Here is a 20,188-nt window from a genome sequence, read left to right as displayed (position 1 = left end):
GTGTGCATATAAAATTCGATTGGACTCTCTGAAATTGCTTTTAACTCATCATTCAAGGTATTTAAACTGAGTGATACAATATGTTGAAATAGGGGAGTTGTAAATTCATATCATATCATATCATATCATATCAATGCACAAATGCCAAAACTTGACATATTTTCACAAAATTAACATTTGACAGTGACTCAGTTCTTACCAGCTCAGAGTCTTTTCTCTGTTATCTGTGGAATCTAAATTTACTTATATTTTTTTAGTAATGAAGAAAATAACTGCAGTAGGCTTGGCAGGTGGGATTTTAGACAGTATTTGGTTTATCACAGCTTTTTGCCTTACGCATTGTCAACCTCTGTAAACCTCTGACTCCCTTTTATCTACACAGTGTCATCTGGTCTCACCTTGTCAGTGATTTTTTTTTCCCTGGCTTCTCTCTTCTCCTTTTTCTTCTTTCTTTTGGGCTATGCCCAAAACTGTGTACCTGTGTTGGCTTGGTTGTGTTCATTAAGGGTGTAAGGAGATGGAATCACCAGCTGACCAAGCTGCACAGACCAGTGGAGGTTTTTAGCTAGGAGGGACATGTTCTAGCAGACTAAATTTCTGCACACTGTGTCTGTTGTTTTGGATTAACAGGCTTCTTTTGACAGGTATTCACAGTGATTAACCTTTTTTCACCGATCTGCCTGTTTGCTACATGTCTCTCTAAAGGTGTCGAGCAGTCTCTGCTTGGTTGCTGTGGATTTATGCAGACCAGTGCTGGGCCATTGTATTGATCTACTCATGTACTCCTTAGTATAAATTGAGACTCACTGTAGAACCTTATCTCTTAGTCTGAGGCCAGCTACCCTGAGGTTGTCTTTGGTCTTACATAGGTTGATATAGTCTAAGTACTGGTGTTTGAGTATAATACTTCTGAAAGACAGGCTTTTCTCCATTCTGGTATTATTTTGCTTCAGGAGGAGTAGATGTGGAGTCCACTAATTATTGATGTCTTGATTTGTGTAACTTTAGAAATCCCTTTTCTTGAATTTTCCTTACTACCTGCTGACTTGACACCAAACTGAGTTTTAACTCTGTTTCTAATGCTCCCCAGTTTAGCTTGTTACTGCTTTGGTCAATCAATACATTTTTCCAGTATCCAAACTCTTCAAGTTTTCTCCATTCTTTCAGCTGTATATAAGAAAAGAGTGAGCATGTACATATAAAAAGTGCTGCCACTTGCTTTCTGGTAAATATGTGACCCATGAATCTGGATATTGCTTGCATTCTGTGAATGGTCTGATTTTCCCAATTCCTTTATACCTCTGCTGAGATGTTTCAAATAGAATTGTGCCATTTAACTGTTCACATATGTGTTTCTACAATGTGGATTTTTTTTATTATTATTATTTTTCGGTCCAGCTCTCCATTCTTTATTGTTACACTGTAGGCCCTTTGGAACTGATACTTTTTGCTTCAGCTTGAGCCGAGCAGAGAACACTGCCTAATTGACATTGTCTGGGGAAAGGGGAGGAAAAAAATCAGCTCCCATAATTTAAAGAACTGCAGTGTTATTGTTTAAAACCTAGACTGCAGGCTGTGATGAACACTAACATACAATGAAGAGAAAATGATAACTTACAGCATGTTTTTGGAAAGCTCTTCTAAAAAAATGATAAAAACTTCTAGTGACAAAATCTTTGAGTATCTGTACTTGTTTTATATTGCTTCAAATAACATGCCTCTTCAGTAGTGTTGGTTGTTGTTCTGATGTTTTCCTGGTTAATTTTTTACAGATTAAATGTCAGTTAGTAGTGTTGCCAGATACAGTGCTGGCTTAACCTGCTGTCAGATGGGTAGCTATGGCCTGTAACACCCACATCACTTATGTAAGTGAATTCCATCAAGCAGCTTGTGTCTGTAGCCATTTTAAGGTCCATTTGGGTCAACTGGTAAGGCTGTTTCCTCAATGAAACAGTACATAAGTATGGACTGGAATCTCTAGCTGCTGGGACTTGCTTAAGTTGGTATGTTAATCTTCTCAGATCTTGGTCTGTATGCTTTTTTATTTTACTCTTGTGCTTTGCCGTTGCTGTCCAAATGACTCTTATTACTTGCTTGTTACTCCTTGGAACCAAAGCTGAAAAGGCAGGGGGTCAGATGCTTCATGTTTTTCTTAAGTGTATGGGTGACTGAACTTTTCTTAAAAGAAGTGACAGATGCTTTAGGATGTTCTTTATAAAAGCTTCTTATTAATTTCTTTATAGCAATGTGCCTTGGTCAGTGGAATTCAAACCCCTACTTTTTGATGTGGTCCTGAGAGCAAGTTGAAGATGGGCCCAGAACCACTCAGCAGTGTCATTATTAGTGAAGAGCCTTGCCTTCTGCAATCTGTTTAAGTGCTGCTGCATCTGACGAGGTTGGCTTGGATAGGAAAGCCTGACTCCAGGGCTGTCTTTGTTTATTTCAGCCACTTAGCAGAGCCCATGTAATTTACAGCTGCATCAGTTGGGTTGGTTTACCAGAACTTCTTGCTGAAATTCTTAAAAGCTGCATTGCATTGGGCATCACTGCCTAGGGGCAAATATGCACACATACCCTTCCCTCTTTTGGCAATTTGCATTTATGAAGCCACAGAATGCTTAAGTCAGGAGTCCAACCCTCCTGCACAAAGGAGAGTCAGTCAGAGCAAGCAGAGGTATTCCAGGGTCTTCTTGAGCAACCTGTTCCAGCATATGGCAGCACCTGGAGTTAAACTCTTAATCACTGGTGTTTAAGGGGAATTTGTTGTTTATCATTCATCCTTTTGCTGAGCACCAGTGATAAGAGTCTGAGTACATCTTCTTTACTTCTGCCCATGAGACATTTATGAACATTGGTGAGAATCATGCCAAAGTTTCTCTGCTCAAGGTTAAACAGTCCCTGCTTTCTCAGCCTTTGTCAGATGCATCAGTCCCTGAGACATCTTTGTGAGCTTTCAGTGTATTTGCTCCACTACAGCTGTGTCTGTCTTGTACTGGGGACCCCAAAAATGGATCCAGAACCCCAGATGTGATCTCACAACTGCTCCACAGAGGGGGAAGATCACCTCCTTCAACCTGTTGTCCCCACTTTTTGCACTACAGCCCTGGGTTGGTTCATGGGAACATTGCTTGCTCATGGTCAACTTGTCCAGCAGGAATGACGTATGTCTTCCTCTACCTAGCTACTTTCCAGATGGTCAGCCCCAAGCCTGTTCTGGTGCGTGGTGCAGAACTTGGCATCTCCATTTATTAAACATCTTGAGTTTCTTGTCAGTCCATTTCTCCAGCCTGTCAAGATGCCCCTGAGTAATAGCAGACCCGTCTTCAGACCCAGCTCCTGCACAGACTGTTCCTCTCAGTTTTGTATTGTGTGCAGACTTGCTGAGGGGGTACTGCCCCATCGCCTAGTTCATTAGTGAAGACATTAAGCAGTACTGGCCCCTGTGTGACATCCTGTGGTTGATCACTAGCCTTCAGATGGAATTTCTGCAGCATCTCACTAGTTTTTCAGTTCACTTGAATGTCCACTTTTCCTAGCGTGGGCTGCATCAGTTTGCCTGTGGAGATGTGACGAGAGACATTAAAAGCCTACATGTGAGATGAAAGTGCATTAGATACATGTAGCCCATATGGATTTTGCTGGTCTGATAAGGTGGAATAGAAGATAAGGGGATTTTCAGGTAGTACATTTGCTGTGGAAATGTAGTTGGAAGGCCTTAAATAATTTGCTTTCATCTGAACAAACTCATGAAGCTATAAGATATTCTTCTCAAATGGAAAGGTAAATGTGTTTCTAAAATAATTAAGTGGCATGTGATAGACACTAACATGGATATTACTGCCACTTCTAATCCTTCAGGCTCTCCTGAAAAACTTGGCAGCATAAATGTGAAGGGATTTTCACAGACAGAAATAGAAAGAACTCTTTAGATTCAGTCTCCATGGAAACTGTGCAATAACTCTTGAAACTATTTTTGAGATGGGGAGTACTGATTAAACTGATGCCTCAACTTAACCAAGTGTTCTGTGTGTGACTTGCATAAATTTCTGTGAGCGCCTGGTTCATCTAAAAGGTAGTTTTTACAATAACCACTCTATTGCTCTGATCTGAATTTGGGGTTGTGGGTCCTTTTGACTAGAAAAGGGCCATGATGCTGGAAAATTTGACCTATATTATATGACCTCACTGTGCAGTACACTCCAGATGGATTCAGTTTCCAAGCTCCTACCCAAACAAAGTTGTCATGTGGGTGGTGTTCACAGTGTTGTGTAATTACCACCCTTCAGTTAGGCATCATGATAGTTCTCAGATTACCAGCACATTGAAATCTGTGTTTTAGTTGGTTTAGTAAGTTAGCTGTCAGGGTGAACTGGTGGGTGTTTCCTAGCACTGGAAGCCTGCATGCCTATTAGTTTTTGTTCCACAGATATCAAAAGTTGTAACAGTGCTTTCACATTAGCAAATGTCTTTCAGATAACAAAAATGGATGCATCCCCAACCGGAGGCTGTTAATAGTTGCATAACTTTAACGTTATGCCTTGACTTTGTTAATGTAGAACTCTGGCACAGCAAACTTAAATTTTGCTCTGAATTATTTTATAATGCTGATATAAACAGAATTAGGAGGATGTGCTAGCTAAAGGAATTTCAGCAGTCAATGTCAGCTTTTGCCATCTTCAGCCTAGTGTGTTTCATTGATTGAGTCCCCTGTTCACTACCCATGTTAACACATTAATCATTTTTCCTTCTGAAGTAAGCTGAACATGCATTGAGTGTTTCAATATACCTTTTTTGAGTCCTAAGTAGAAAGTGGAGCCCTCCTCAAAGACGAAGGACAATCCAAACATTATCCACTGAACCCTTCAATGTTTTATACAAGTAGTTTTTAATTCTTCTGTTTAGTTCCATTCTCTGTTACTTAGGTTAACTAAAGCTGAAAAAAATGTTGTCATCTAAGAGTACATGGTGCTGCATTCTCTAAAAGTGTAATACTTGTTATCATTGTACTGCCAGCAGTCTCATTCTCTAAATAAATAAAAAGAAATACAGATGTAATTTACTTGATTGTTGATATATGTGGAAATCTGGAAGTGATTGGCTGAAACTGGGCTGGGCTTTTATTGCCACAAGCTGGAAGAAAGAGTATTCTACTCACTTAGATTTTTCCTGAGATGCTGTCATTGTAGAGATGGCTGAAGATTTCTCTTGGACTTTGTTACTGCTCTGTGATAGATACCTCTTCATTCATTGCTTTTTCATGTTGTTGAGACACTGACATTTCCTATGAGACTTCCGTCAGCCGTGACTCTCAGTATTTCTAATTGGAAAGTGATCAGCAAAGTAGGGTTCTCTCTGTTACAAGCAAATAACAAGTTGCTTCAAGGCCATTTGCAGAATAAGTATCAGCCTTTTGCTCTGTGGATCAGTTTTAGGAGCTGAAGCACTTTCTATGTAAATATTAAGAAAAGCTGTGTGCACAGAATTTATGAATACACAGATTTGGGGTAGGTTAGGTTATTTATGCTTTCTGTAGATAAAAGTAAGCATCTAAATAGATTTGGAACTTAAAATACTATTATCTAATTTTTGGTAGAGTTAGCATAACCAACATGAGGCTTGCTTTCCATGACTGATGGCCCTAATTGAGAACTTGTCCTCCAGTCTGCTAGCTACTGCCCAAATCATTGACACTTATTCACTTGGTTTTTAAATGGTCTTACTATTTATTGCAATTGCTATGAGATTTGTTCTCATTGACAGAACTGCAGTCTTAGGTAGAGACCACTTTGAGTAACATCAGCTATACTTCTTAATTTAAATGGTCTATCACTTTTTCTTTGTGGATAATACTGAATTGAAAAGGTTCTGAAAATACTTTTTATTTCTGCCCAAGCTCTGATTTGAGGTTGCCATGGTTACATTGTCTTCTGCCTCTTGTGCTTCTTGTTTTCATGTGACTTTTGCTCAAGAGCACATAGCTGAGTTGACAGTTCTCATCCAGTCTTTAGACCTGCAACTACCTACAGTCCAGGTATGCAGTACCGCTTTGCTGTACAAAAGGGTGCAGTATTTGTTCTTTATTTTTGTTTGGAACCTCTGTGTTGTAAAAGAGTATTTTTCTGCCATCCTGATGATTAGATTTCCCAATGTTGCTTACACAAAAGAGTTCATTAAATGTTAATACATGCAAAGCTTATTGAATATATTAAGACAGTCAGTATTAACCATGCTGGACATGAGTAATCTAGGGGAAATTTTGTGTTCCAGTGGTAAGCATGCAGAGTATCCTCAGAGAATAATGACAATCTAGTCAGAAACTGTTAGCGGGATTCTAACAGGACTTGAAAAGCTGAAAATATAATAATGAAAGGTTGGTTAAGTTTTGTGTCCGAAAATAACTTACAGTAGTCCTTCCTGTTGTTACTAAACTATGGTTGCTGGAACTTAACAGAGGAAAGCTAACTTTCCTCAAAGTTACAGGATAATAGTTGGTTGTGCAGTGTGTTATTTTCAAAAAACCACATCATTCTGCAATAACTGGAATTTTAGTAAATTTGTATGAAAGGGATTAAATTTTTCTACACTGCCACATAAGAAAATTTTGATTAGTTAACCCTGCCAATAGTAGATGAAACACTGTGAAGCTTGGTGTTGCCTTAAAATGAAGTTTTGTTTTCCTGTCTACTTTCCTGCTGTCTCTGACTCACTGTCCTTCCATTATATCTTGCTTGCTCTCTCTCCTCTCATTCCTCTATATCCGTTTCTTTAGCTTGTTTGGTATCTTCTCTATCCTTTCTTGTTATCCTCTTGCCACAACCACATCACCCTGCCCCAAACTTCTCTTCTCTCTTGGACACACTTTGTACCTGTTTCTCATACTTTTTCTCAATTGCGTGTGCATCACCTCTCTCCCTCTCACAGTTGCATCCAGACAGGACTGCTCCATGCAGACTGAGGAGAGAGACCAAGATGGAAAGCATAGAATGGCAAGAGTAAATATTTATTTATGCACAGGTAGTGTCCCAGTCAAACTGAGGCACCTGGATATGATTTAATACCTCTGTTCATGCTCCTCTCTCACTGTGTCAGTCTCTCTCTTTGTCTCTGGTGCTAGCTACACCTGTCTTCTCTCCACCCCCCACAATTATTCCTTCCTCTTGCTTTCCTATCCTGTAAGACACTTGTCCTTCTTGTGCACTGTGCCTGTCTCTCATAGCTGTTCTGTCGTAACCCCTCATGTTTGCGTTTCCTGCCTCTTTTACATGAAGACTTTTCCCACTTGCCACATGTATGTGCTTCCTATCTCTCGTGCATGTGCTTCCTGTCCTGGCTATGCTTACCTCTCTCTTAAAGGCCTCCCCACTCTTCTGCTCTCCTCCTCAGTGCACTCCTGTCACTGTCATGATTATGACCCCTTGCAAGCATGCTTCTCCTTGTTTTGTGCTTCTGCATGAGCTTTCCTCCTTATGCACTTCCTCACTCACACTTCATGGCTCCCTGACCCCCCATCGTGGCTTTTCCCCTTCTCTCATGCTCATTTTTTCCATCTCCGAGTCATGCTTGCTCCTTCTCACATATGTGTTCTTCCTGCTTTATGTGCTCTTTACATCTTCTCTCACCCACTTCTTCCCTTCTCTCACATACTTTTCACCCTCTCTCTCGCCTGCTTCCCTCACCTTCCTGCTCTTCCCCTGCCTGGCACACTTCTCTATTGCATGTTCCCGTCTTGCAGCTTCCCCCTCTAATGCAAGCAACTCTCATTGCTCATGCACTTTCTCTCTCTTGCAAGCATGCGAATGCTCTCCCTCTCTCCTTTGAATGTGCTTTGTTCTTCTCTTGCTTTCTTGTGCATGTTTGGTCTCTTGTGTCTTTATCTTGTGCATCCTTATGTCTCTTGCTTTTCCTTTTTGTATCTTCCTTTCCCTTTTGTAGCTTTTCTCCTTTCTTGCATGCTTTCCCATGTCTCACAGATTTGTTGGCTCTCATATGCACCCAAATACTTTAAAATGCAAATTGCTTGCACTCTCCTTCTCTGTCCCATGCTAAATCTTTTACCTGGGTCCTCATCTTCTCTCCCAACCTTCTTTCACATGCCTTTTCCTCTAGGACTTGCCTCCCTCATTCTCTTTGTCTCTTTGTCCTTTACTTTTTCCCATTGTATGCTGTCCAGTCTCTTGACAGATAAGCTTTCTTGCTTGCACTCTGCCTCTCCTAAGCTTGCAGTGTCTCACTTGTTCTTCACTCTTCCCACTCGTTCTCTGTCCTTTCCATTTCTATAATTTTTCTTCTAAATCCATAGAGCTTCCCCCAGCCATACGTTGTTCTTGGCTTGTGTTGAACCTGCTTTTCTCCCTCTTAAATTTGCATTTCCTCCTTCTTGGAGATTTCCTATCTGTCTTTCAAGCTTTCTTGAGTCCTTCCCAAAACTGTGCTTTGTCTCTTGTGTCATGTGCTTTACCTTTCTTTTTCCCTCTTTTTCTTTCTGCCTCTCCTCAGTGTTTTGTGCTCATGTTTTACCTCTTCTGCATGTGCACTTTGTCTCTTGTGTGTGTGCTTTGCCACTCTGTCTCCCTCAGGCATTTTGTGGCTTTGTCTTTTGTGCTTTGCAGTCAGTGTGTTGATTTAGGCATTTTACTATCCTAGTCTCTCTTCCATAGTGTCTAATATTCTTCTCTCTCATGCATTTCCATCTTTCTGTTTTTCTCTCCTGGCACTTTTTCTCACTGCAGCTTACTGGCTCTCATTATACCCCTTGTGTCACTAGTTGTCCCACTCTCAATCTCACTATACTTCTCTCGTCTGCTCGCTATTCCTCCTTTTCAATCACCATGCCCAACCATTCCTCTCCCTCCTGAATTTTCTATCTCTGTATCCCTTTTTGCCTCCCTCTTCCCCATCAATCTATCTCTCTTTGGCTTCTGTCCTTTTCCTTCATCTCTTCTGCTCTGTCTCCTACCTTTCCATTTCCCTGAGATGGGCTTGGCATCTCTCATTTGTGTGTCTGCCCTGCAGCTTTTCTCATCTTCCAGACATGTTTTTCCTCCCACTCACTTCGCTTCCTGCATGATGTTTTATTCCCATGCTTGCCTTTTTACATTCTCACTTGCTTTGCCTCTTTCACTTTCTCTATTCTTCATGTGCTTTCCCACCTCTTTGACACGTTCTCGCATGCACTTTCCCTCTCTTTCATGCTTTCATTCCCTTGCTTGCGCTTTTCCTACACTGCTTGGTGTTTCTCGCTCTCAGCATCCCACTGCCGTCCTTTCTCTATCCAACTGTCTCTTGGCCTTTTCCTTTGTCTTAGATGGGTTTTCTCTCCCTCCTCTCCTCACAAATGACCTCCCAGTTTCACTATTATTTTTCATCTCTTTGTGTAGCTTCTGCCTTTGTTTCTGCTTGTCTTAGGCTTTCTCTGGATTCTTCTCTGTCTTCCACTTGATTCTTTCTCTCCATGTTTTCCCTCTTAGCAGTGTGCTTTTTTCAGTCAATTCTCTCTTACCTCTCAACCTTTGCCTCCCTCTTGGTCATGTTGCCCCCCTCCCAAAGAAACTCCGTCTCCTCCTTGTAGATGTGCTTTCTCTTCCATTCTGATCAGCTTTCTCTTTCACAGACCCCTCCCCGCTCCTACAACGTAAACACATCTGCTTTCTCTCTCATACATTGCCTCTCACGCACATGTTGCTTCTCTCTTGTTTGTTCTTTTATTTTCTTGTGGACGTTCATGCTCTTGTATGTTTCTTTTCTGTTTTTTTTGTGTTCCTCACTTCCTCCTTGCTGTCATCCCTTTGACTTCTCTTTCTCTTGCTCTCACTTTCCCTATATATTTTTCTCTCTTCTGTCCCCAAATTCCCCTTCTTTCTGAGATGTACTTTCCTTCTCTCTCCGATAGGTTTTTTCTCTTTCTCTGACATGTTCCTGCTTTTGCAGTTTTCCTCATTTACTTGCACCTTCACACTTGTGCTTTCTTGTTCTGTGGTATTCCTTACTATCTGTTGCTGTCCCTCTCTCTTGTTTTCCTTTTTTCTCTCTTTCCCTTTAATCTTTCTCATTCCCTTTCCCACATCCCATGCCCTTTCTACCCACCTTGTTTTGCTTGATTTTCTGTCTTCAACTGCCTTGTCCCCCACCTCCTTTGACCTCTCTCTCAAACATGCCTTTTGCTATATCTTTGACTCACATGCTACTCTGTCACTGAGAATTTTCCACTTTCTTGTATGCACTCTTGCTCTCATGCTTGTATCTTCTTGTTTGTCCTTTGTTCACTATTTCATGCTCGATTACTTACTTCCTCCCTATCTTGCTTACTCTCTCCTGAGCCTTCCATTTGTCTTAGACATGCTTTCCGTCTCTTTCGGATGTGCTTTGCCATTCTGTTGGACTTACTTTCCCACTTTCTGCTAAGCTTTCTCTCTTGATTGTGCTTTTCTTCTCTGGCTTGTTTTCCTCACCTCCCTGATGTGTTCACACTCACTAGCACTCCCTCTAGCATGCTTATTCTCTTATGGTTTCTCACTTTCTCCATCTCATGTGTTTCCTCTTCTCTCTTCCATATACATGTTCCAACTAACTCATGTTTCCTTGTGCTTTTGCTCCCTTTCACCTTTCCCCCTCTTCAGCTATACCTCTCCCTGACACACATTCCCTTTACATCACTAGACCTCATAGATGGTTCACTTCTCTCTCATGTAAGCTGCCTTTCTGAATGTTGTATCATCATGGTATGTATATGTGTATATCCCATTGCACTTTCCTTCTCTTCACACCCTTTCCTTCGCTTGTCTTCTCTGTTGGACACACTCTTCCCCCCACCTCGTCTTTCCTGGGTTTTGCATTTCTCTTTCTTGTTCTGCTTCACTTGCCCTCTCCCTTTTTGCTCTGCTGCTCCGTCTTATGTTTTTTCCCATCCCTTGTGTACTTTTCCATTTCTGAAACATGTTCTTTATTGCCCTCATTTATACTCTTAGTCTCTTTCTCATGCCTTCCCTTCTCTTTGGTTCATTATCCCTCCTTTACTGCACAGCATGCTTCCCACTGTCCCTTTGTCTCTTGGATGCATTGTCACTTTCTTGCACACACTTCAGCACTTTCTTATGCTTTGCTTTTGTGTCTCATGTGCTTTGATTTTCTTGTATGTTTCTTTTTCTCTTGTGTTTCCTTCTCACTCTTTTGCATTTTCTTTCTCTGTCTTGCATTCCCAGTCTCTTACCTCATGTTACATGCTTTCTCCCTGTTACACTATTTTCCTTTCTCCTGCTTTCAGTTTTCCTTTTGCTCTTGCTTCCTATTCTTTGTGATTTTCTTCCTTTTCTTGCATGAGCCCTTGCTAAGCCTTGCTATCCACATATCAGTCTTGCTTCCCCCTTTCACCCACTCTCTTCCATACTCCCCTCCATTCTTCTCTCTCTCCACCTTGATTGATTGATTTTTATATATATATATATATTTTTTTTTTTATTATTTTTTTTTTAAAATTTTTGCTCATTACCCTCCTCATTTGCTCTCTCTATGTGTCTGGCTTACCTTTCACCTGTATGATATTTCCCTGGCATGTAATCCCTCTCTTTCCCATACTTTCCCCAAGCTGTCTGCTTTTTTCTCTCTTAGCTATCCCACTTTCAGGTGTTTTTTTTGTTCACATGCACTTAGCATCTCTTTGTAGTTTCCCAGCCTTGCACGTGCTTCTTGTTTCTCCCTTTCGCCCTTTTTTATTCCTCTCTCTTCCTCCCCGTAACGTGCTATTACACAATCCCTTTCTCTCCTGCTAATACCTTTCCTCCTTCATACTTTCTCTTGTGCTTCCCTACTTTCTTTCATGCTATCCTCTCTCCCCTTTCTCAATCTCCTTCTTTCTCTCACTTTGCCCTTTCAATCTCTTGTTGCTTTTTCCTCCCCTTCCTTCCCCCTCACTCTGTCCCTCCTTTAATATTCCCATTTCCCCACTCTGTCTCTCTTTACGCTCCTTTTACTCTATCTCAGATGTTTTCCTTTCACATTCACTCTCTCATGTGGTCTTCCTTGTTTACTTTCTTTGCCTCTCTCACACTGCTTCTGACATGTCCTTTGTCCCTCTGTCACATGCTTTGCATCTCTTGGGTGCTGTTACTTTCTTTTGCACTTCCCTCTTCCCACTCTTTTTCTCTCTGTCATTCTTTCTTCCCCTTTGTGTGCTTTTCCATCTCAGACAGATTTTTCTACTTTGATGTGTGCACTTTCCCTCTTGCTCATGCTTGCGATCTCTTGCTCATACTTTCCCTACCCCCGTTGCTTGCCATTTGTTTTCATTGCTTGCTACCCCTACTCCTCCCTAAGGATCCTTCTCTTTTGCCCTTGTTATCCCTTTCTCTTTGTCTCTTTCATTTGCCCCTTAGCCTCAAGCATGCTTTTCCTCCCTTGATGTGCTTGTTCTCCCTTTTACAGATTTTTCTTTCAAGCATTCCCCCTGTCTTGGTCACCCCATCTGACATGATTCATCTCTTGTGTGCACTGTATCTGCTGTGCCTGCTTGCCTGCTCTTGTGGATTTGCTTCACCCCTCTCTCATGCAGTTGCATTCTCTGGCATACTTACCCTCTCTCTGATGTTATTTCTACTTGCTGCTGCTTTCCTGATGTGATTTCCCTCTGGCCTATGCTTTCAGTCTCTTAGGTATGCTGTTCTTCTTTCTCTCATGCTTTGCATTTCCCTCTCTCTGGCCCTTCTCCCCCACTAGTGCTTGCCAGCAGACTTCCTTTCCCTTCCCTTTTCTTGTCTCCCTTCATTGTCCCACATACATTCCCTTTCTAATTGACACACTTGTTCACATGTCTCCTTTATCCCATCTTTTATTCCGTCTCTCTCATGAATCTCACCTTTCTGTCTTCTTTCTCAGACATGCCTTTCCTCACTCTTTCTGGTGTTTTCTCTCTTTCACTTTGCCTCTCTCATTTGACATTTCTTTTGTGCCTTTGCTATCCTGTATGTTTATTCTTTCTCAGGTCGTTCCCTGTCTCAATGTCTGTTCTAATCTCTTCACCTTGCATCCCTCTCTCTTGTGTGCTTCATCCCTCATTCACACTCCTCCCTCTTTTGATTTTATTTTCCTCTTGCTTCCACTTTTACCTGTTCTTTTCCTCCCTCCACTTTCTGGTATCTGTGTTTTCTTTGCCTTTCTGATGCTTTGCCTCTCTCCCTCTTCACTTCTAGCTTTTTTTTTCTCACACTTTCCCTTTTACACGTTTCCCACACCCTTTTCCTCTTCTGAGCTCTTTACTCATGTGTGGTGCACCTTGTGCTTGTCTCAACAGCCTCCCTCTCACATGTGTCCTCCTCACTCTCATGTTTCCCCTCTCACATGAATTCTGCCTGTCATGCTTACATTATCTCCCATGTGCTTTGATTCACTTCTCTCTCTGCTTTTCCTTGCTTGCTGTTCACATTCTCTGGCACTCCCCTCTCTCACATGTACTACTAATCTCCTTTCTGTTTCTTCCTGCCTCCCTTGCATGCTTTCTGTCTCACAAAATTACCCTTCCTGTTTGCACTTTCAGTGCCACTTGTGCTTTCTGTCTTGTCTAGTGTTATTGTTCCCTTTCTCTTGCTGTTGTTATCCCTTTGTCTTGCTCCCTCTCTTTAGCTTTCTCTCTCTCCTAATTCTCTTTATTGTCCTCAGTTCTCCCTTACCTTTCTTCAACTCCCACCCTCTCTGTCACTTTTCTCATCTTTCTCACACACTTTCCCAGCAGTATATTATTTGCGTCCCTCTCACCTGCTGTGCCTCTCTCTGTCGTGTGCTTCGCCTGAAGTTTGCATGGTTTACTGATGTCATGTTCTGCTCACCCTGTACTTTATCACACTCCTTTCCCATATTCACCTCATCCATATTCCTGCTGTCACACATATCTTCCCTCATGCTGTCATTCAGTTTTATTGTCTGGCATGTGGTTTTTGTCTTGGACATGCGCTTTGTGCCTGCTCTCTAATGCTTTGCTTCCCTTTCATGTTTTTTCTTTCCCTTGTACTTTACTGTTTCCTTTTTTATCTTGTCTCAAGTCTTTCTCTCTCACTAACCTCCTTTCTCATGCTTTCCTGCCTTTCTCACGTTTTTCCTCCTGGATTTCTCCCTTGCTTGTGCTTCCAGTCTCTGGCTTATGCTTTCCCCCTCTTACGCTACCTCCCTCTCTATTGCTCACTGTCCTTGTCCCACTTGCTGCTCTTCACACTTCCTCTAACTTTACATCTCTCACAGTATGTTTCCCTCTCTGTCATATGCTCTTACTGCTGTCCTCAATGTTCATGGCCTGTCTCTTGAGTGCACATTTTCTCTCTCGGATGCACTTTGACCCCTTCTCTTACTTTCTGTCTCTCATTTTCATGCCTTCACTCATTTGTGTGTGTCATCTTTCTCTTGCACACCCTTGCTCTCTGTTACTTTGCTCTTCTGCTGTCTCCCTTTCTTGCATTGCTGTACAAGGCACACAGTTCTTCTCTCCTCTGCTTGTACTTCCTCTTTTGCTGTCAACCTCCCGTGCTCCTTTCCTCACTCTCTCTCATGCTGCCCCTTTTGATTTTTGTTCTCTTTTTGCTTTCCCTTCTCCCTTCTCTCATTTTCTTTCTCATTTTCCTTCCCTCTCGCATATGATTTCCTGTTTTTCTCCATCTTCCCCACACTCATCCCTCTATCATGCTGTCTCACTTTGCCACCTTGTATTTTTCTCTCTTGCATGTTTCATGCCACTCACTTGCAGTTTAGCCCCAGCACATACTGTCACTCTTGGTTCTGCTTCCTCTGTGTCTCTCACTCAGTAGCACTCTCTCACTGTCTACTTGCTAGTTCCCTCTCTCTTTGCATTCCTCTCCTCCATAATTTAATTCATCTTGCTGCCCCCTCACTTTCCCTCCAAAACTCACCCTTAACACTCCCTCTCTCGCTTCCTTACTCTTCGTGCCTCTCATGCACCTTGGCACTCACTGGCGTACACAGGTTCTGTCACTCCCACATGCTCCTTCCCCATCAGTCCGTCTTTCCTGGGGTCTTTCCCTCTCCCTTGCACTTCCTTCACCCCTCTCTGGACATCCCTTCCCTCCCACTTACTGTACCTTTGGCTCCCCCTGTCAGACATCTTTCACCCTCTTACCATCTTTTACTTTTTCACACACTTCCCTCTGTCACTTTCTTGCTTGCTTTCTCACGCTTGCCTCACAGGGCTTCCCTTTCTACCGTGCTTTTCTTGGCTCCTCCTCTTCTGCATATGCACTTCCCTATCCCTATTGCACTCCTTAAATTTTTTTTTCCCCATTTATTGTGGGTTGTCTCACACATTTTGTTTCTCTTTTGTACTTCATGGTCTTTAATGCTTTCTCTTGACCACATTTAGTGTCAGTTGAACAGTATCCCAGTCTCTCATTGCTTGTACTTTTCTAATTTCATGCACACTGCCTTTTTCTTGTCCACACCTTCACTTGCTCTTTCTCTTCCCCTCTTCTCCTTTTACTCATGCTTTCTGTCTCACTTTCATTCATTCCATCCCTGTTTATTTTATATACTTTCCTTTTAGTTAATGCTTTCAGTTCCTAGAATACTCTCTCTCTCATGCCTTTACTTTGTTGCATGTGCTTTTCCTTTGGTCTACAGCAGTTTTCCTTGCTTGCCCTTGTACACACTTTTCTTCCTTATGTATGCTTCCCCTTGCTGTCTGCCTTACACTCTTACTGTTGGTTTCCTCATCTCTCAAGTTTTTACTCCCTTGCATGCATGCTTTCCTTCTCTCTCTATACTGTGTCCCCCTTCTTCTGCATGTATTTTCCCTCTCTGGTACACTTTCCCCATCTTACAGTGTTCTGCTTCCTCTCTACTGATTATTCTTACTCTCTCATTCTTGTTTTTACTTACCCTCTCTTGGGCACACTTTCCCTCCCTTATGCAGCCATTTTCCTCCCTTCCTGTGCTGTCTGGGAGACTTTCTGTCTCATTTGTGTGCTCTCCTGTCACATGCTTGTGATCTTCCACATGTGTATTCTTAATAAAAATATCTTCTACATAAATTCCTTCTCATTTTTTCATCCATCTTCCCCTCTTGGATGCCTTTTCATTCTTTCTGTTGCACCTTTCCTCTCTCTTTTGCACACACTCTCATTTTCTCTCTGGCTTCCCCATATGGTCACACCCACAGACACATTCAGTGTGCGTCCTTGGTACGCTTTCGCCCCTTTTCCCTGTTCTTTTTCATCTTTCTGACATACTTTCCATATCGCTCTCATGTGCTTTCTCTTCCTTGTTTTCCTGCTCTATTGTGTGTATTTCCTCTCTGACAGATTCTTCCACTTTCCCATACACACTTTACCTCTTGTTTGCTCATGTCCCTTGTCTCTACTGTGAATGTTTATCACTTTTACACTCTCTTGGTCTTTCTCAATCAACATATGTTCCCCTCTTGTGCCTATTTTCCCTCTCAAATAGTTTCCTTCTGATTGTACATCTATCTCTTGATTGAAACTCTTTCAGTTCCTGTTGCATGTTTTCTCTTTCTCCCTATCATGAAATGTTTCCTTTCCTCTCTTACTTATTTTACCTCTGTTCTGTACATCTCTTCTTCTCTCAAATGCTCTTCACACTTTCCAATAATGTCTTGATTTCTCTTCTGCACTCTCTCTCTTCTAACCTTTCTGTCATGCAATGTTCCTTTAATGTGTGAGCTTTCCCTTCCTCCATGGCACACAATACATTTCCTCTCTCTTGCACCATCGCTGTCTCATTGATGTACTTTCCTGCCCTTTCTTACGATTTCTTTCTCTAAGGCACATTTATCCTTTCTCTGTCATGTGCCATATTACAATTGCAGTCCCATCATGCTTTCCCTTTTTCCTTTGCCTATTTTCCTGCTCTCCTCTTTCCCCTGTACTTCATGTCTTACATGTCACACATCTCACTTTTTGTCTGCCTTACACTTTAACAGTCACACTTTCCCTTCTTATCTTACGTGCTTCCTCTGCGTCAGACTTGCCTTGTATCTCATGTTTACCTCTTGTACTTTCTGTCTTGCATTCTACCCCGTCACGCATGCACCCTCTAACTCTCTCTCGTGTCTGCTTTATAGTTTCTTATAGATCTTGTGTAATTCTGCTCTCTTATGTATTCTTTCCCTTGATTTTGAGCACTTTTCTTGCACATGTGCATGCTGTCCCTTTCTCTTACATGCACTTTTCCTCTTTTTCCTTCTTGTGCTCCCTCTCTCTTGTGCCTCTTCTTTCTGTCAAGCTCTTTCCCTCTTCTTGCATATGAGGGCTTTCCTCTCTCCTATGCACATCCTCTTTTGCTTCTATTTCTTGCTGCCCTGGGCAGTTTTGTGTTTCTCTTGTGCAATTTTCCTTCTTTACCTCATCTCATACTCGCTGTCTTACTTGCTCCCTCTTCTTTGTGTCCTTCTCTCATTTGCTCTCTGTCTGCGTATGCTTGCCCTTTCCCTCTCACTCTTCTATCTTTCTTGCTCTCTTACCTTTGCTTTTCTTCCCCTCTTCCTGACTCACTTTACTCCCTTCTCACTCTTTTCTGTGGTTTTTTTTTTCCCCCTCTCCCAGTCCTGCTCTGCTTCTATTTATGTTTCTTTGGATCTCAGTCAGTCTATCCCACATACTCCTTTTCAAATCTCTGAAATTCTCATTATCACATTCCTTCTTTCCTTTGCATATATTGTTGTCTTTGCTTGCTCTCTCTGCCATTTCTGTTCCTCTTTTGTCCCCTCTTTTTTAATCCCATTTTCTCGTCTCCTTCTCCCTCAGTCCTCTCATCACTCTCACACTCCCTTTACTCCATCCTTGTCTCTCCCACTGTCATGCCACCCACAGCCATCCATTCTTTTCCTTGCCTCGCTTTCTTCCTGTATGTCCCTCTCTCCCTTTTCTCTGTGCTCCCTTCTTTCTCAGCCTCTGCTTGCATGTCATCTCCCCCTCCTGACAACCTTTGCTCATCTGACTTCCCCTCTCTCCCTCCAAAGCTCTTCCCCCACCCACTTTTGTTGTCTCCCCCATGAGATCAGACGGCCGCTGATGGCAAAAGAAGAGGGTCTGTTCCTGGCTTCTTTTGGGATTTTACAGCTTTATTCTCATGTTCTGCTTCATTTAGCTGGACTGTCCCGGTCGCTCACTGGTGCCCGAGTGTCCTGGCCCCTCACCTGCCGTGGCTTTTTCCCCCAGGGGGCAGGGCCCATAGGCGAGACCCAGAGGCACCACCCAATCAGTGATCCGTGGGAGGAAACAGGATTAGGTTTGAGAGGGATAGGCACTGCTGGGCAGGGACAGATAGAAAGGAACGTTACAAATCCGATGATATATAAACCCATTTAATGCATTACAACACACTTTCTTGACCAGTTTCTCCTCTTTCCTATTCTTATTTCCATTGCACATGTAGTTTCCTTCATGCACATTCTGTCCACCTTTGTATTTGCCTCCCCTCCCCTCACTTCTCCTCCCCTCCCCTAACATATGCAGTCTTCTGGAAGTTGTTTACTGTCTGTTTACATTTTCTGTCTCAGAGCCATTACAATTACAGTATCACCAAAACTATGGCTTGAAAAATCCTGTGTTGATTTATCTGTCTTCTCAGCTAGGGTCCAGAGAGGAAGAGGGTCTGCAGGTACTAAATCACGGTATCTTCATCAAAATCAGATGGGTCTTGCAATTAATTACTTCCCAAGATGAAGTCATTTTTTTGCGCTGTTCCTTTTACATTTAATGGTATTAGCAATGTCTCATCCTTTGCAGACATCTTAGGGTATGGGTTTACAGATCATGCTGTAATCCATTTTGTTTTCCAGAGAAAGTATGTGGGCTCTACAGTCTTTATCCTAATACTGAATATTGTTCTTAAAAGTAATTTGCACAAAGCTGAATTACTAACACTCCTATAAAGTGTGTCAAAAGTAAAAAGTGTGTTACACTTGGGCTTAGTAAGAGTATCCTTATGTAAACCCAGAAGACATCTCATTGCACCACAAGGAGTAAAGAGTCTCTGAAGATGAATACACTGTGCATTGTGCTAGAAAAAGCTGTGAAGAAAATTTGGAGCAATATTCTGATACAGTGCATGAAGTATACACAGTGCACTGAAGAAATTATCGCATACCCCCTTTCTCTTCAATACTGTGCATATTCCTTCCTCTTTATTCAGATTGGAGCATAGTACCAACTTTGTTTCTTCTCTTAAATTAACAAGAGCTGCATGAGGATGTTGGACTCTGGTTTATGCTGCTGCTCAAGCAGAAGCAGAGTCATTCAGTAGAACTCTACTGGAAAGAGAGGGTCATATTTGTAGACCTTTGCTTACATACATCTTTATTGTAGCAATGTTTCTAGATGTAACCTGTACTTTTGCTGGTATAGGCTAGTCCTACTATTCTTACAAATTTTTTCATTTTTCACCATTAGTTTTCTGTTCTCCTCTGTTCCATGGCCAACATAACTGCTTGGTTCTGGTAGCTGTGAATAGGACTATACATGACATACTGTCATTCTGTGTTTATCTAGGATTTTTCTGTCTTTTTTTCTCTTGCCTTTTCTTGAAGTTAACAAATTCTTTTTGAATGTGTGTGTTACTGGGATGGCAGGAGTGATTTGAGGAGAGAGCTGTTATTTTATTTAAGTCACAAGTTTAAAAATAGTTACTGTAGTGGAAAAGTACAAGAAAGAATCAACTCTGCCCTCAGTGCAGAAGAGAGAGCATTGCTTCACCGAACCACGGAACACCACATGTTGGAAGTGCCCTTAAAAGATCATCCGGTTCAACCTTTTCTGGGAAGAGGAGCCTCCACGAGATCATCTAGCATGTTATCCATGGCAAGATTGTATCCATGTTTGATTGTTCTCACTGTAGAACATATCTTTCTTATACTGAGACGAAACCTCTCCCAGTGCAACTTGTACCCATTGCCTTATGTTTTCTCTGTGTACCACCTGGTGAGAAGAGCACCTCCATTGTTTGTTGCCATCTTTAAATAATTAAGTACACAAATGCTGTGCTGAAATCTCCCTGAGCCTTCTCCATGAAGAAGAGACTTAACTCCTACTGTGTTATGTTGCAGAGCTCTTTCATCCTTTCCAGTCCTTCTTTTACAGCCCCTCCAGCCTGTCTGTGTCTTTTTGGGTGGGTGGGGGACCAGAACTGAACACAGTACTACAGGTATGGCCTGACAAGCAATAGGTAGAGTTGGAATAAT

At 42.0% G+C, this 20,188-nt stretch overlaps 1 protein-coding gene across 10 annotated transcripts in view; it reads left to right on the top strand.

Annotated features, from left to right (window-relative positions):
• The window catches only part of PIGG (phosphatidylinositol glycan anchor biosynthesis class G), a 102,587-nt gene that overhangs the window by 77,579 nt on the left and 4,820 nt on the right, over positions 1–20,188 (top strand). The window lies entirely within an intron of this gene.

This window comes from Hirundo rustica, chromosome Z, assembly GCF_015227805.2.
Source record: "Hirundo rustica isolate bHirRus1 chromosome Z, bHirRus1.pri.v3, whole genome shotgun sequence".
Classification (NCBI taxonomy): Eukaryota; Metazoa; Chordata; class Aves; order Passeriformes; family Hirundinidae; genus Hirundo; species Hirundo rustica.
This window is presented reverse-complemented; position numbering and strand designations above follow the sequence as displayed.